The following is a 17,665-nucleotide window of genomic DNA, read 5'->3' as shown; positions in this document are numbered from 1 at the left end:
GAAATAAACTTTCCTAAAAATAAAATTTTTAAAAAGGTCACTAAAACTGGTGGATTGTTATAGTATCTAATGATGAGTATAGGTCGATGAAATGCACCCTCTTCGTTGTCTTGCATCTACAGCTCTGAGCTTTTTCAGACGTCACCCTTTTTACATCATAAGCTTAGGGAGGGTGATCCTATCTCTCACTCTAGAAAAAAAGTCCTTATTGGTCTTTTTTTTTTTTTTTTTTTCTTTTTTGGTCCATTCCCTTTGCCAGTGATTGGTTTGGGGTGGGCATGGGACCAGATTGTGAAGCTTTTGGGCCTGTGAAAAGGTTTTCTTGTTCCTCAGAAGGAGCAGTAGATTGAGATTTTTCCTTTCTGATTAGAGATGAGGGGTAATGCAACAAAGCAACCTAAGGTGATTTGCTGACTAACTTCAGGTCATTTTCATCATCTAGCTGAAATGTCTAAATACTAAATAGAATTGACTAGGGGATCAGAACTGAGGAAGGGAGGAAAGGGTTGAAAGAGGAGGTTCTAGAAGCACTGTGGTGGACAGTGTCAGGGGGCACCCAGAAATATAGACCTAAGGAGGATAATGGCCTTTAACCTTTCAGAATAGTGGTATCTGCCCCTGACTTTAAGTGGCCACATGGGTGATCATGTCCTTCAATTATTGCAGATTCTTGTGTGCTCAACATGCTCGTATGGATGGAGCTCAGGCAGTGGAATAGGAGAAGATCAGAGTAAGCAAGAGCAGCAGAAGGGGTAGTAACGAGGTGGCCAGAGCCATGGAGCAGAAGCTGCGAACAGGTATATAAAGCAAGAGTTGAAAAGAACTATATTCAGAGCAAGTAAGCACCCCACATCCCTGCAGTCCTCAAGAGTAGGCCAGCTGGGGAACACAGTATTAAATTGGAATGTCAACACTAATAAAGGAGAATGGAAAACACTATAGATAGGAGGGGGAAAACCCACACATTTTGTGCCAGACAGATTTAGTTTGAAATCTTGGTTGTGACATTTACCGGTTTCATTTCATTCAGCAATTTATTTCACTTTTTGAGTTTCAGAGAAACTTCTATTGTTTCTCTAATGTACTTTAAAAAAAAAAAGATTTTATTTATTTATTCATGAGAGACACAGAGAGAGGGGCTGATACACAGGTAGAGGGGGAAGCAGGTTCCATGCAGGGAGCCCGATGTGGGACTCGATCCTGGGACTCCAGGATCACTCCCTGAGCTGAAAGCAGATGCTCAACCGCTGAGCCACCCAGGCATCCCACTTTTCAAAACTTTTTAGCATACTTTTTATCATATATATTTCCTAAATCTTGTCTAGAATTCATTTGCTCTGTATTTATTTGTTTGTTTGTTTGTTTTTGTTTTTTTTCTCTGTATTTAGATGTTTATATTAAGTTATCTCATTTGTAAAATGAGGAAGATGCCATTTTCATATCCTATCAGGCTACCTGGAGGAACAAAGGTGACACACATCTTGGAAGCCCTATTAAAAGGTATAGATAAACTACTATTGAAAAATTTGTACCAATTCAATCTGAGGACTCCTGCTTTGCATGAAGAATGTACTCTTCTTTTCTTTTACAAACAGCCACACTTCACTGCTATTTAGATAAAATGTGACAAAGTCAACCATAGTTAACCAGCAAAACCTGGACCATTTTCATTTGACCTTGTATGTGGACTGGCTTTGGGACCTCAGGAGCTGAGAAACATCATTGTTGGAAACTCTGAGAATGCCCTGTCACCCACACAGCTTTGCCCTTTCTAGCTTTTCAGCCTTCCACCCACCAGCCCCATCTGGCTGAGGCTTTGGTCATTGTGGGAGAAGAGAAAGGAATCTGTCTGGTTGAGTCATGACCCAGGCCTAGCATATGGTACAAAACCATTAAGGCCCCCTTGTCCATGGCCTGAATCTATGACATAGTGGAACTGAAGGAGGTGAAACCCCAGCTTCATTTCTCCTGGCAGTCCCTGTGCCCTTGGAAGGCAAAGGGCTGAAGTTCCTGCTGGTCAGAGAAGATGAATAGGGTAAACAGACAAGGGGCCTAATTGCTTCCACTTCACCCCCGCTGCCTCCCCCAGAAATGTTCTCTGGCCAAACCAAATTCAAGGGCTCCCAGAAGACCCAATCTCCCCAAAGCCAAGAGCAACTCCCACTTCCCTGCCGCCACTTACTGTCCCCAAAGGCCTATCCAGAAGATCTGGTCAGGAAGCTTAAAAATAGTTGAGTGTGTGGTGACAAGCCTTGTGCATTTGCTTTGTGAAAATATTTTGAGCAGGGAAATAAACCTTTCAGCAGCTTATTTTTCCACTGCTCTGGGGAGCAGCTCCCACTTTCTGCAGCTGTAAGCACTTCCAGTACCTTGTGGGTGGGGGTGGGGGTGGCTGGAGAGGAAGGGCAGTACTGACTCAGGGCCTGAGGGGGGTTGCTTCCCGAAAGGAGAAGCGTCTTGTCAGAAAACCAGGTGTATGAGGACCAACGACTTCTAGGATCCAGAGGGACATGGTCCAGGCAATGTAACATTTCTGGACATTCTGAACACAGGAGGAAATGTAATCCCAGGCTCCTGAATTCTGGCACGCAAGCCTCTTCTGGATCTAGCTCTGTCCCCCCAGCATCACTCCCAGGCACAATGAGGTCCAACAAATGGACATATCAGCAGTTGCCCCATCACATCATGATGCTTCGTGTCTACATACCTTCCCACACTCGGCTCCTTCTGCTCGGAAACCCCTTTTGAGCTCTGGACCCTCATTACCACCCAACCCCTGTCCAACCTATTCCATTATTAAGATCCAGCCCAGAGTCTGTCTTCTTGAAACCTCTCCTGACTCCCTTCACAGAATATCACTATATCTCTCAAGCAACCATTCCGCCATCATTGCATCTATCACAGGGTGAAGCATTCCCTCACAGGTTCTGTGTTTTATTTATTCATCGTGATGTTTTTGTAGCCTCACATGGGATCTGGCAATAGTAAGTGCTGCCAAGCAGGTTAATTGAAGAAGTGGAAGAGTGTAATATTTCTGCCAAAGAGAAGAAAGAGATTGAACTGCCATTTTTCAGGAAGCCTGGGAAAATCCAGAACAACCTTGTGGGCTTTTTTTTTTTTTTTTTTTTTTCGAAAAGTTCATGTCTACTTCTTCCAAGTGGACATTTGCTTCAGTAAATCACTCTGTTGTCACAAATAACATAGTAAGGGACTCTGAAAACTTCTGAGTTGACCAGAGAACCTTAACATCATCTTTTTCCTTTCCAGCACTCCCTTAGGATGCTATGAACCTGTTTTTACAGGTGAGAAAACAGTTTCCACCCAAAAAGCCAGGAGAAAAGAAGAGAGGATCTGGGCCTCAATTCAGATCCACCATTTCCAATAATTTTCTCTTCCCACAAATGGCCAAAATCTACTGAAAACAGAAAAAAAAGTGCAGAAGTTTCTGATAGTTTATTATTATTTCCAGAAAACATAAAACCCATCTAAGATTTTGTCCATCAAAATTCAAGAAAATCACTGAGGGACCATGCATAGGGCAGCAGAGAATAGGATCTGTCCTCACCTGGATCCCTAATTCAGAAGAGTTTGCCTACCTTCCTTGGTGTGATGGTGACACCGATGCTGCCATCCACTGATCAAGAGCTGGGGCAATGTGGTCATCAGAGGTCAGGCTCTGTAGCCACGCTGTCCAGGCCCAAATTCCAGCTGCCCCCAGTTACTCTCCATGAGATCTCATACATGTTACTCAAAACTTTCTGTGCCTCAGTTTCCTCATCTTTAAACTGATAGTAACCATTAGACCTACCTAACATATAAAATATAAAATGATCAGTGTGGCCTCGTATGTGCCAGGTATCACCCTGAAACCATCAGATTGTTTATGTTTCATCCTAATAACAGCCCATTCCAGTATTATCATCTCTGTTCTACCTATGAAATACCTGGGGCCCAGAGCAGGTATTTTTCTTTTTTTTTTTTAAGATTTTATTTATTTATTCATGAGAAAGAGAGAGAGAGAGAGAGGCAGAGACACAGGCAAAGGGAGAAACAGGCTTCTGTAGGGAGCCTGATGTGGGACTCGATCCCGGGACCCCAGGATCATGCCCTGGGCCAGCAGGTATTTTTCTTAGTGAGTATTCTAGATTTTGTGTCCCAATCTTTCTGAATTTAAAAATCTAGGTATATTGTCTCTGTGTCTTTGAAACTCCTGGAAACAGTGCTCCTTTGAGAATACGCTTGACAGAGTCATGTGGCCTGAATCCATGGGGATCTAGACAAAGCTGGATAAGCTGGGATTTCCTGAGCTCTTGTCAGCTTCCCAAGTCAGAGTTGATGCTGAAAGTTCTGCATAGGGCATGGGTGTAATGTGAATAAATACCCAGAGGCTTGGGAGGTAGAGTGAAAATATTTGGAGCCGGCAAGTCTGGTCAATTAATATGTGCTTGTGAGGCATTTTCAAAGCTGAAAGATCTCTTGTAAGTGCCAAGTGATATTAATTATTAGTATGAGGGCAGGTCCTGCCAGCAGAGTAAGATGCCCAGATTTACGTGTGTGCATGTGAGTCATCTGCTGGTGATGCTCTGCATGCTGACCCTCCAGTTCTGAGGGCAAAATTCAGTAAATGAGTGCCCTTAGGGAGGGAGGCAATAAAACCTAAAGCCTCCTTCACACAGTGTAGGGACCTGCTCTTGCAGGGGAGAGTCGCTCTCAGCCATACTGGAGTCCTGCTCGGAAGGTAAAGGCCTTGGTAGGGCCACCCATAGTGAATGTACATGCCAATGCTTATAGCCTGGGTTGGATCAGACAAACTGGGAGAAGCATGGTTAGTGCTTTGCCAAAGGGTAAAGCAGGGCCATAAATGGGAGAAAAATGAACTCCGAGCTCAGAGACGGAAACGATATACAACCTGTCAGGAAGTAGAGTCCAGTGTAGGTCTGGAAAGTGGTTCAGAAGGGAGTGATAAATGGTGTGAGGGCTTGGCAGCTCTGTGAGTGCTGGATGCCTCCTGTTCAGCGTAGAGTGACCCGATCTCTTAAAAACTCTCAGGAGGGGCATGTGGGTGGCTCAGTGGGTTGAGCGTATGACTCTTGGTCTCAATTTAGGTCATGATCTTGGGGTCCCGAGATATGGCCTCGGGGCAGGCTCTGTACTCAGTGCAGTCTGCTGGAGATTATCTCTCTCTTCCTTTCCTCCTTTTCCTCCTTGCTTTCTCTCAAATAAATGGGTAAAATTTTTGAAAATAAATAAGTAAGTAAATAAATAAATAAAATCTTTCAGGATGGTCAGGTGAACCTAAAATCTTTGCATTCTCCAAGTGGATCTCACTTTACATCTCAGGCATGTTTCTGGTTGTTGTTGTTGTTGTTGTTGTTGTTGTTGGGGAGAGGGGTAGAGAAGAGAGCCTAATTTTGGAAGCAGATGATCTAAACCTGAACTTGTGTCCATTCATCAATGAGCTCTCTGTGACTGTGAGCAAAGTATTTCTTTTCTGTTGTAGTCAGTTCCTGATCTGGAAATGAGGAATGGACTCTAAATATTGTTTAGGTGTTCTTCCAGGGTCAATTTTCCATAATTTAGAGAACCTGGCAGATCTGTCTTTTTGTGAATTCTGTCTGAGACGTCCTGGAGATATCTAGAGGGTAGGGCTGTGTTTAAAAGAACAGCTCTGTTTTATCTGTTGTAGGGGTTCATTAAAGTTTCATAAGCTATCATTTGGGGACAAATGTTGCATATATATACATTAATGTGTATGGTTTATTCCTTTTGTGGGATTTTCTTTGAGCTTAATTCTTTAAAATAAATTTATGGCAGGTTATATAGATGACTTTTGCAATATGAGTAATAATCCCTACTTGCTGTTTTGGGATATCAAATTTTGTTAATAATAATCCACTTTATGAAGTATGTTAGAGTTTATAAAAGCTAGTTGTTTACATAATCTTAGTGGCTCCTCAAAACCACCTGTGAATTAGGCCTTTTCTTTATTTTTCTTAAAAAATTTATTTATTTGTTAGAGGGAGAAACATGAGCAGGGGAAGGAGCAGAGGAAGACAGAGAGGGAAGAGGAAAAAGTCTCAAGCAGATTGCATGCTGAGTGTGGAGCCTAACATGGGGCTCGATCCTAGGTCCCTGAGAGCAGGATCTGAGCTGAAACCAAGAATCGGATGCTTAACCAACTATGCCACCCAGGTACCTCAGGCCTTTTCTTTTTATTATTATTTTTAATAGCCTTATTGCTTTTTCCATTGTACAATGAATATGTGTAACAGTGTGTCATGTTAAATATTTAATTCTTTTTCTTCCTGTGAAAACAACAGAAATTACCATGGTCATTCTTGGAAGGATGATTCACTTTTGAGACAATAACGTGACTCCTTTTCCCAAAAATGGAAGGAGAGGTCTGCCATCAGAGACGATTGGTGTTCCTTGATAGGGGAAATAAACTTGGCAAATCTTGTTCTTCTCTCTCATGGTGATCTGGATTGTCTCAAAGAGTTCAGGGAAGGAAGGAAAATGAGAACTTTATATTTCTGAGTATTTACGTAGGAGAAACAAACAGGACTCCAGTAAGGAACTGTAGAATAGAGAAGATTGCGTCACTGAGAAGCAGATGACTGAGCCACTACTTTGGACACAGCATCCCTGGAAGGGTGTGGTACTTGGCTCCAGATGGAGCTGAACAAGCAGAGCTTAGAGATCTCTGGGTCTGAAAACCTAAAGACATTACACTCACAGGCTTGGGCTGAGGGAGCGGAAGCTCTATCCTTTGAAGAAGCACACAAGTGACCCATATAAGAGATCCAAATAAGCAGTGGCCCAATGACATTTTTATAACTTTGTAGTGTGCATCAGGAAATGTCTTTTGTAAAGATCCAGATAAATTTGGAGGCTTTGTAGGCCACATGGTCTGTGTTGCAATTATTCAACTCTGCCCTTACAACATATAAGCAGCCATAGGTGATATATAACAGAACAGGTGGGTGACTGTGTTCCAAAAAACTTTACAAAAATAGACCAGATTTGCCTATGAGCTATAGTTTGATAATCCTTGGCTTAAGAAAGCCCCAGAAGTAGAACTGCTAATTCAAAGTGTACATACTTTTCTATGTTTTTCTAGGTGTTATCAAGTCACCCTCCAGAAGAGCTGTACCAAATCCTTATCACATATGCATGAAAGTAATTGTTTCCCTCCATGATCCCCTGTTCTCAGTATTTTTATTTTTGAAAATAACCAAGAAGGAAAAAGTTAATTTTCTTTTCTCATCAAAGATCATGAAACAAGGAATTGACAAATTTATGACTAGAACTTAGAATGTGCAACTTTATATTAATCTACCAAGGGTGGAGAATCTCTGCAACATGATAATGGGCTATGTGTAAGAAGGGTACCAAGAGCAGAAAAAACTAGAGGCTATGGAGGGTCATGTGAATTACAGTCAAAAATAACTTTTTTTCAATACAAACTGATGTATCTACTATGGAAAACAGTTTGGAGTTCCTTCAAAATGTTAAAAATAGAACTACCTTATGAACCAGCAATCACACTACTGGTCATTTACCCAAAGAATACAAGAACACTAATTCAAAAGAATACACGCAGAGGCACCTGGTGGCTCAGTGGGTTAAGTGTCTGCTTTGGGCTCAGGTTATGATCTCAGGGTCCTGGGATTGAGACCCATATTGAGCTCCCCGCTCAGCAGGGAGTCTGCTTCTTTTCTCCCTCTGCCCCTTCACCCTCTGCCCTTCCTCATGTGTGCATGTGCACCTCTTTCTCTCAAATAAATAGATAAAATCTTTAAAAAACCAAAGGGATACATACATTCCTATGTTTATAGCAGCTTTATTTACAATAGCCAAATTATAGAAGCAGCCTGTGCCCATCAACTGATGAATGAATGAATAAAGATGTGGTGAGCAAATAAACACACACACACACACACACACAAACACACTGGAATATTATTAAGCCATAAAAAAGAATGAAATCTTGCTATTTGCAATGACATGGATGGATCTAGAGAATATAATGCTAAGTGAAATAAGTCAGAGAAAGACAAATACCATATAATCTTACTCATGTGGAACTTAAGAAACAAAACAAACAGGCAAAGGTTAAAAAAATAAGAGAGAGAGGGAAAGAGAGAGAGCAAGAATAGATTCTTAACTATAGAGAACAAACTTAACGGTTATCATAGAGGAGGTGGGTGGGGGGATGGGTTAAATAGGTGGTGGGGATTGAGGAGGGCACTTGTTGTGATGAGCATAGAGTGTTGAATGGAAGTGTTGAATCATATTGCAGGCCTGAAAATGACATTATACTGTTTATTAACTAACTGGAATGAAAATGAAAACTTAAAAAAAATAATGAAAAAGAAAAAAATCTTGGCCTTCTTCGTGATTGAATAGGTACATGTGTGAAGTTAAGTTACTCTCAGAAGACCGGCTGCTTAAGATCCTCATTAACAATTAACTATCTAGGTAAACTAATCTCTGCAAGAGAAATGTGCCAGCTTGAATTCAAGTGTCCCTTTGTCTACACATATCTGCCCAATAGGACCGGCACCAGAGAGAAGAAAATCCATTGGAGCTTTAGGCTAAATCTTTTGGAATCTTCTAGGGTGGATGATATGTTGGCTCACCTATTGAGGTCACCTTTTGTTTTCTGATCTTGCCTATGACCAGACACCTGATAGCTAGAGAGATGTGATATCAATTGGCAACATGCATACTTTGAAGACATAAAGATCTGGTTGGAATTTTAGCTCTGTTCTGTAGAGGCTGTGTAGCCTTAGCTATACTTCCTCTGAGCCTATTTCTTCAAATATAAAATAAACACAATAAAATTTCCATTTTAATATATTTGCAAGGATTCAATAATTACATATTTGTAGAGTATCTAGTCAAACGGGAGGCATTATGTGTGCAATCCAATGCATTGCTTATAAACCTGTGACCTAGCTTACAGAACCACTGGGCAGCTAGAAAGAACAGAAGACCTGATTGCACTGACCAATTCAGGTGGCCAAGGACTGGCTGGGTTACTGGAATCTCCCAAATCACATTTCACTGGAAACAACTTGCTTGAGGAGTAATTAAGAATCAAGTCCAAGGGGGCACCTATGTGGCTTCAGCCAGTGTGAAGCAACTGACTTCAGCTCAGGTCATGATCCCAGGGTCCTGGAATGGAGCCCTGCATTGAGCGTTGAGCCTCACCTCAGGCTTCACACTCAGCATGTTTCTCTCTCCCTCCCTTTGTCCCTCCTCCTGATCATGCTCACCGTTTCTCAAATAAATAAAGTCTTTAAAAAAAATCAGATCCAAAAATTATTAGGTCCATCAACTTGTTTCAGGAAAATGTGATCTGGTTAAACAAATACTCCAAGTCTTTACCATGCTAGGTTATATGTTTCATTCTTGGAACATAGAAATAAACCAGGAAAAAAAAAAAAGAAATAAACCGGGAATTAACTGTGGTGCTAGGGAGCCTCACACCATACAAAGAAACAGTTAACATGAAACATTTTTAATATAATCTGATAATGTCCTGATAAAAGGTTTAATGGGGGAAATCATGAAATGCTACAGAGGCAAAGAAAGTCAGATGGCTGGGATTGAGTAAGACTTCCACAGAGGACACAGAGTTTAAGTCTTAGAGAATAAAGATGTGGTGTGTGTGTGTGTGTGTGTGTGTGTGTGTGGAAGTTTTGTGTCGCAGGAGATGTGAGGTGGTGGTTGGGAAAGAGAAAAAAAATGAGGTCAGTTTATGAAAGGCTGGTCAAAATCTTAAAATTGTCATTCTTTGGAAGCCATTGAAAAATAATATAGGGGGATGATGAAATAAGATTCATGCTTTAATGCTTTACAAAGATCCTCCTGGCTTCAGCGTGGAATGGATAGGGTGGGAAAACCCAAGGCCAACATACCAGTTAAGAGACTATTGCAGTAGTTTGTGTGAGAGATGGTGGTGATTGAACTGGGGAAGTACATGGGAAAGGGGTAAGGGACCTACACAGTCAATGTTCATTAGTAAAATTGGGCATGAGTTTTGTGTAGAGGGTGAAAGAGAGTGATTCTAATTCCCAAGTGTCTGAATTGGGTTCTGGGTGGTCGGTGGGACCATTCCTTGAGACTGGAAGAGTGGAGAAGGTGGAGATGATGGATTTAGAATGAGGAGAGATTTCAGCCAGGGACCTCTGGCGTCTCACCCACATTGCTATTGAGGATGGGCAAATCACGGTCCCTCTTTAGCTTTAGCTTCTCCGATTGTCTCATGAGGATATCGGATTCAAGAGTGGCTCCCCAGCATGCATCTGTAGCCTCACAATTACAGACTCTGATTCAGTAGGTCTGGTGCATACTTCAGGGATCAGTATTTTCAGAGAAGTTTGGAGGCGACTCTGCTGTTCTGCAGGTTTGGGGACCTGTGGATCAGGACATCCCGGAGGATTCTTACAGCTTAAACATCTTGGAATGGACTTTCCCCCCTTCTTTCTCTTTCCCGCTGACTCTGCAGATCTAAGCTGGCACTGACAAGCAGAGTGGCCTCCAGTCAGTACCACTGCATCCAGCAACCACAGGAGCCTCACCACCACCCCCAGCCCCTCCCATCACCCACCACACAGGTTGGGCAGGCAGAAGAAGCCAAGATGATTGCCCCTCACACAATTGGCACTGAGGCAACTGCCTGCCATGTTTTTTTAAGGACATACGGTTAATCTCCCTCCAGGGTCTCTATAATGAATTGCTTCTGTGGTTCCCTGGGATGAAAGGTTGGTTATTTTTTTCCAAGTATGGTGGTAGTCAATGCAGGAAACAAAACAAAACAAAATATTCTCCTTAAATTCAAAGTTTTAGTAGACAGAATATATCCAAAAATTGAGTTTTATTCTCCAGTCATGCTCAGAGGACACACTCTCTACCCTCCCCCCTGGTGTTTTCACTGATCCCACTTCCTGCCACAGATGAGCTCAGCAGACATTGCATGTGGACACATGAGGAAAAATAATCCAACACATCCGAAAAATTCATCAGGGCTTGGCCGTCAACAGGGAGGCTTTAGGTGTCACTTCTTGCAACTTGCAAACATTAATTACCCTGAGATCTCCAGGCTGGAGCAAGAAGGGGATTCCCTTACATCACCCATGAGAACCTTTGCCTGGAGTGAGGCACTACAGGTCTTTCCCTCACTGCAGGGCTGTGATCAATTCTTGGCCCCCAAATCTAAAAGGGAGGTGGGAATCTGATGGGAACTGCGAAGGCCTGGAATATAAGACATATATGCAGAGATAAAAGGCAGCAGTCTTTTTCAGCCCGGAGTGGGCTGTAAGATGGCTTGATTAGAGCCTCTCAGTATATAGACGGTTCTTATGTCTCGGATGAGGTAAGTCCACTACTGGATTCCAAACTATTCTGCAGCAGAGACCACACCTTATTTACTTTTTTATTCTTTCCGTGATGTCTGGTATGAAGCTCTGAATGAAGTGGTGGCTGAGGAAGCAGATTCGGCAACTGTATTCCCAGGTCTTTTTATAGAGCTTAACTTTGGGGTCATAAAAACCTAGGTTTGGACTCCAGTTACACTAGTTACATACTGTAGCTTTGACTAAACCCATTTAATTGCGTGTGTTGGAATTTTCTTACCTATAAAATGCGGTTAAAGTACGGATTACATGGGGCTATCTTTAGGCTTAAGAGAGACAAAGTGGATCTAACATACCTACTAGGCTACTTGAGAGCCTGGTATATTCATGAAATGCTTGTTGAAGGTCTGAAGAGCATTTAGGTCACTAGAGAAGACAGGTGAGTAGGGTGATTTGACGCGGTGATTTGCCTTGGGACAGTGTTGGTAGGAACAGGTCAAGCAGAGACGCAAAGGGATCCCAGGTTGAAGGAACAAGGTAACATCCCTCTAGTCGTCTTGGAGGAACCTAGCTCTATGGTTTGTGGCAATTTAGCCCTGCAGCTGTGCAGTAGCAGTGTGTGTGCGCGTGTGTGTGTGCATGTGATGCCTAATGTCTCCCACACTGATGTATTTCCCCGCTGTCCTGGAAAGACCCTGGGTTTCAACACATGTGAGAAGAGAAGCAACAGTGATTAAGTGCCTTCTAGATTCTGAGAACAGAAAGAAAAACAATCACTCTCTTCCTCCCGAATGCTTACCTTCAAGTGGCACAGTCCGATTTCTCTCTCAAGTCCCCCCCACTGCCCCGGGCTATAGTGATTAATATGCACTCACCATACAACTGATTTTTTTTTTTTAAGTATAGAACATTACAGATTAAGGTTGAAGTTCCTTTCTCCTCTATTACCATCCTTAGAGGTAATCCCCAAAATGAATTTTGCAGCTGCTAACTTCTATGTTTATTGTGAAACGTATCCATACATCGTATATGGAGTTGCTGTTTAAGAAAAATTTTTCACATAATGATTTCATACTAGATACTTTTTAATAACTTGCTGTCCCCCACCTTTTCTAGTCAAGATGGCAGGTTTTTTTTTTTTAAGATCTGTTCTTGTCTTTACACATACGTCTAATTAACTCATTTTTTAATTATTATTAGAGCGAATGTGTGAAAATATCACAATTTGCCTAATCTCTATTGAAGGACATAAAGGTTGTGTCTAATTTTTCTCCACTGCAAACGAATGATGCTGTAATGAACATCCTGGATCCCCTGGTACATATGAGCAAGTATTTCTCCAATGTAGAATTGCTAAGTCATTGGGAATGCACATTTTAAATTTCATTGTCTACAGCCCACTTGCTCTCCAGAGTGATTGTGCTAATTTATACTCCCACCAGTAGGGTATGAGAGTTCAGTTTTCTCATGTCTTTACCAACAGTTGGTGTTGACAGACTCTTTAATGCCTGTCAAACTATTGGGTGTGAAATGGGGTTTCACTGTTGTTACAATTTGCATTTCTTTTATCACTAGTAGGGGTAATTATCTTTTCATATGTTTGTCGATTCTTCTGATTTGTCTGCTCCCTTCATATCCCCATTTTTAAGTTATATTGTGAGTTTGTTTAAGCTGCTAGATAGCTTCCTTACCTGATCAGGATTCTAATTCATGTTGGCTTCATATACTATGAATATTTTTCCTAAGGCTGCCATTTTTTTCTTTAGTATGTTTCCTGGTCTGTTTTGTAGAGAACAGTTTAATATTCATGTAATCAGATTTTTAACAGTGCTTTGCTATAAACTATTGATTTGAGAGTTTTCCAAGGAATGTGTTTCTTCTCTTCTTGCCAAAATTATTATACTACATTTTCTTCTAATTTAAATTTTTTTTCCCATTTAAAATTTTGATTTGTTATTTTTGTGCATGAAGCAAGTTCCAAATGAAAAATCATGCCATTGACTGATGTTTCTTTTCCTCCTACTGATTTGTAATGGCATCTCCACCATATGCCAGTTTTCTCAGATGTATTTGAGCTTACCTATAAGGGCTCCAAATTCTGCCATTGACCTGGCTTTCTCTCACTCCCCCAATATCACTCTATTTTAATTCCTATGGCTTTAAAATGTCTTAATGGATAGTCAAATATTACCTCCTTTCTTTTTCTTTTTCCCCTCATAATTATCTTTGGTATTTGCACATATAGATGAATTTTAAAATAAGTGTGTGGAGCTATAGGGGAAAAATCTTGTTGGGATTTCATCTGAAACAGCATTGAATATATCAGCAATTTGGGTCAAATTCATCACTTTGTGATTTTTTAACATTTTCATCTATGGAAGTGGCACAATTCTCCATGTTTTGTTTTCTCTTATTTGTTAAGAATCTTTTGTGATTTTCTCCATAAAGTTTTACACATATGTATCTTAAAATTTATTTAGAAAAATATTAGAATTTTTTTGCCATTATTACTATACTTATGTTACATTATTATGGATATGTATACATTTTTTGTATACATTTTTATATATTATTCAGCCCATTCAAGGTTTCAAAGTTGTTCACTTAGCTAATTCTAGTTTTTCTTGATTTACTATGTTAATACTTTTATAGTCTCTAAATATGTAATGGCAACTTCTATGTGTCATTTCTTTTTCTTGTTTTATTGCATAGTTAGGACATCAAGATGACTAGTAATGGCGATTGTGCTATTCTGTACTACTATGCTTTCTTGACTTTAATAAAAATGCTTCTAAACCTTCATAAATGAGTGCTCTATTTGCAGTAAATTTATGATAGCTGCTTAGTATCAGATGAAAGTATCCTGTTGTTGATAATTTGCTAAGAGCTTTATCATGAATAAATCATACATTTTTATGTCTTTTTTTTAAGATTTTATTTATTTATTCATGAGAGACACAGAGAGTAAGAGCAGAGACATGGGCAGAGGGAGAAGCAGGCTCCCTGTAGGGAGCCTGATGTTGGCTTTGATCCCAGAACCCTAAGATTCTTAATGAGCCGAAGGTGGATGCTCAACCACCAAGCCACCCAGGCATCCCTATTTGTTTCCTTTTTTAATTTGCTTGTATGTTGAATACATAATTCCTTGATAGATTTTTCTTCCTAATGAATCATATCTGCCTTTACACAATAAATTCTAATAAATGGCCTAATAAATTAAAATTTATTTTATTTAAGATTTTATATTTTTAAAAGTTATATTTATTTAAGTAATCTCTACACCCCACATGGAGCTGAAACCCATGACCCCAGATCAAGAGTTTCATGCTCTTCTGAGTCATGTGCCCACCAAGTGCATCCATTTAAGATTTTTAAAGTATTTATTTAAGATTAATATTTTATTTCATATATTTTTAATTAAGATTTTTGCAGCCAATACATTTATTCTCTTATACTTTTAAATTTTGAGGGGTGGGAGATTTGTGCCTAATGTCACTGTCTTTTCTGACATTCTTATTTTGATCTATATAGTTCTTCTCTACTACATTATCCCACCTATTGTTTTCCCCATACATGCTAGATATTGAAAAAATCATATTCTATCTTGGGCTGCACTGTAATTGTATTACCTGTATCATGTACTTTTCTCAAAGATGATTATTTTTTGATGCCTACTTGCTATGCCAATTGTGCTCTCAGAGAAATAATGGAAATTCTTAAGTAGAAAAAAATCAAGGTGATCATTTAGCCTATTCATCTTAGCAATGACTAATAGTGAAATTCCCAGATAAATAAATATTTCCTCTCACAGTAATAATTAATGGTAATTCATCAAACTGGTAACTTACTGTTTGCTGGACCCCATGCTAAGCACCTTGTGTACATGATATTATATAATATTTACAGAAATCGTATGGGATAGGTAATGCTATAAGGTTTAAATAACTTAAGTGTGCACACATGGTAAATGGTGATTTTCATCCAGTTCTGACTCTAAATTATATACTCTTTTTTTTTAAAGATTTTATTTATTTATTCATGAGAGACACAGAGAGAGATAGAGACATAGGCAGAGGGAGAAGCAGGCTCTGTGCAGGAAGTCTGATGTGGGACTCCATCCCAGGACCTCAGGATCATGCCCTGAGCCAAAGGCAGACACTCAACCACTGAACCACCCAGGCGTCCCTAAATTATAGACACTTACCCATTTTGCTTCACTGTGTCTACACCAAGGTTTGAAGACTCTAATACCATCCATGACAACTCCATGCCAGTACATAATAAAAATTCAACTCAGTACTGCTTCCTAAGGAACATACCTCTTATACCTTAGTTCTCTGATTAACAGGGTGGAATTCAGTTCCAAGACGTATACATTTTGTTTGTTTTCTTTCATCTTATTTAGGTCTCATTCTCCTATCTTCTTACACTACATCAAAGAAATATCTACTCATGCTTGGACATCTTCTCTCTTCTATTTCTTCTTCCAGATCTCCGGTTTTCTCACTATCTAATCATTAGTGTGCATTGATTTTTCTATATTTTATACTAGAAAAAAATAGAATTCAGAAAATAAAATATTAAAACAAGAAAAAAAAAAAGAAATTGTCCTGCATTAGACTATTATGCCTCCCAAGCAGGAAGCTGATACTGGATTTTCTGATGCCCTGGAGTGTGGTTGGTAGCTTAAGCTGAGAGAAGTCCAGCACTCTCACGGACTAAGTTGGATGCTCCCATACCCTGGGCCTCTCTGACGGGCAACGTGCCTCAACTTTGTCTGTGGGTAAGGGTTTCTTTGACTAGCCAGGCATAGGACAGAACATGAAGGCTAAATTGCTTGCCTAGTGGTAAATGTTTTCCTGTTTCTGTAACCTACTCACGGTCAACTCTCTCTTTTCCTTTATGATATTTAATTGAAATCACAGCATAATGAGGTCTAGTCAGTCCCTTTCCTTTGGCTGAAGACTTGATGTTACTGCCAACAATCTGAGTTAAGTAGAGAGCAATTTCTGGAGAAATGGAAAGCTTCAAGAGCTATTAAAAGCCACAGAAATGAACTGTTTACATGATGCATTTCCCCCTTATGTTTTAACAGACTAATTTGCTATTAACTGATGTTTCCCTCAACAACAATGATTTTTATTTGATAGTTTTGGAATATCCCTGGGACTCAAATCCAGCCAACAAATCTAGATTTTCATTGGTTGAAGTTCAGGATCTGTGATCTCACCTAAATTAGTTCTTAGGAGTCTGCTTGGAAATTTAAACATTTGTGCTTTTATATTTCCTCTTTCTTTTAATCCAGTTCAGATGCCACATCCCTATGAAGTTTTCCTTAATTCCCAAATTGCACTATTATTTCTTTCATCTGCACTTCCAGAAAACTTGCATATGAACCATTTCATTTGATCTTGTACAATGGCACCCAATGCAATAGATGAGAGGATATAAATATTGGAGCAGAACAGGAATGTGTTTGAATCCTGGGGCAAGTATTAATCAGCTCAGTGATCTTGAGATATCAGTCTTTCATTTTTTGCAAAATGATAATATTCAAAATAATCATGATTATAATAATACCTGCCTTAGCTAGTTTAGAGAATGTAATGTCACCCATATAATAGACTTGGTGCACAGGAGAAATAGTCCATAGCTATGGTTTTCCTATTTTTTTTAAACAGTTTTTTTTTAAATTTTTATTTATTTATGATAGTCACAGAGAGAGAGAGAGAGAGAGAGAGAGAGAGGCGCAGAGACATAGGCAGAGGGAGAAGCAGGCTCCATACACCGGGAGCCCGATGTGGGATTCGATCCTGGGTCTCCAGGATCGCGCCCTGGGCCAAAGGCAGGCGCCAAACCACTGCGCCACCCAGGGATCCCAGTTTTCCTATTTTTTATTTCTATCATCACTAGTACATATAAAGAACAGCACTTGTAGGAAGGATGAATCCACTTTTCCATAATACTAAACATGTGACCTAAGAGATTTTTGTCAGGGTAATCTGTCTCATCATCGAACATGCCTTTTTTGGGGCACTTAGCCAACCTAGTAGACTTTATTTGAGTTAACCTCATAAAATATTATTTCCTTTCACACAGGGACTTAATTTTTGAATGCCACCTAATGGCATTTTAAAAAAATAAATCTTATTTTATAGGTACCTGGGGGAACTCACTATTGAAGTGAATCATGTGGTTAATCCTTTTGTATAAACAAAAGGAGACTTTTGGAAAGCAAATAGTCCCTTTTCATTTATCATGCTTATATTCAGGTACCATGTGTATCAAGTATTCAGTACAAT

This window comes from Nyctereutes procyonoides, unplaced genomic scaffold (assembly GCF_905146905.1).
Source record: "Nyctereutes procyonoides isolate TBG_1078 unplaced genomic scaffold, NYPRO_anot_genome, whole genome shotgun sequence".
In the NCBI taxonomy this organism is placed as follows: domain Eukaryota; kingdom Metazoa; phylum Chordata; class Mammalia; order Carnivora; family Canidae; genus Nyctereutes; species Nyctereutes procyonoides.
Note: the sequence above shows the minus strand (reverse complement) of the source record.